General features: G+C 52.1%; 1 protein-coding gene across 1 annotated transcript in view; it reads right to left on the bottom strand.

Annotated features, from left to right (window-relative positions):
* The window catches only part of TMEM232 (transmembrane protein 232), a 186,271-nt gene that overhangs the window by 104,348 nt on the left and 80,871 nt on the right, over positions 1 to 1,052 (bottom strand).

Raw genomic sequence — 1,052 nt, 5'->3', positions numbered from 1 at the left:
GTGTGTAGGGGTGCACTTTAAAGTCCAAACTTTCCAAGCAGCGCATGCGTACATCTTGCTCTAGGGTTAGGGTTAGGGTTAGGGTTAGGGTTACGAGGCTTAAAATGCGCCGCAGCTGTGCCTCAGCTTCCACAGCTGCATGGCAGTGGACGTTGCAATTAAAGCCTGACTGCAAACTGCGCATGTTCCAAGACCCCAACTGACTATGCGACGGAGCTTTTAAATGGGCAACTTAAAGTAATGGCGTAGCAGTTCTGGTGTACCAGTGCAGCAGCTCTCATGGCTTCTTCCCCTTCTCGATATGTGTCAGCATTCAGGTAGGACTGCTCCAGTTTCTGCAGTTACTCCAGTTTCTGGGACCATGCCTTTTTTCGGGGTGCTGGTGGATGGCTGAGCCATCCTGCCTGGTGGCAAAGGGGAGCCGCCACACAGCTGTGCCAGGAGCAGCCAAACTGTGCCCGTTCCCAGGTGAAAATGGGGCAGGAATGTGTGTAGGGGGTCACTTTAAATCCCAAACTTTCCCTTTTCACTTTCTACAACCAAAACATCCGCCGGCAAAAGTTACAACTTCCCGCGGTTCTAGCAAGGCATGCGCACAAGTGGCTCTAGGGTTAGGGTTACGAGGCTTAAAATGCGCCGCAGCTGTGCCTCAGCTTCCACAGCTCCATGGCAGCGGACGTTGCAATTAAAGCTTGGCTGCAAACCACGCATGTCCCGGGACCCCGACCCATTATGGGACGCAGCTGACACGGAGCTTTTAAACCGGCAACTTATATTTGCGGCGTAGCAATTCTGACGTATTGGTGCAGCAGCTTACAGACGGAGCTGCGCAGGTACGCCGCAAATCAAAAAGAAGCGGAAAAAAGCAGCACCTTTTTAATGCCGCTTCTTCCCGCTTGGGGCGTGCGGGGGGCGTGTTCATGACGGCATTCAGGTAAAGCCCGTCTGAAGGCTCTACCTTCATGACGTCATGAGTACATCCCTTTTTGCCCGTCTGTAGCCCGCCTAAGTTTGCCAAAACAGAATTACTGAACTTATTATTTATGAACTAC

Source organism: Sceloporus undulatus, chromosome 2 (genome assembly GCF_019175285.1).
Source record: "Sceloporus undulatus isolate JIND9_A2432 ecotype Alabama chromosome 2, SceUnd_v1.1, whole genome shotgun sequence".
Taxonomy (NCBI): Eukaryota; Metazoa; Chordata; class Lepidosauria; order Squamata; family Phrynosomatidae; genus Sceloporus; species Sceloporus undulatus.
Note: the sequence above shows the minus strand (reverse complement) of the source record. Positions and strands in the feature narration are given on the sequence as shown.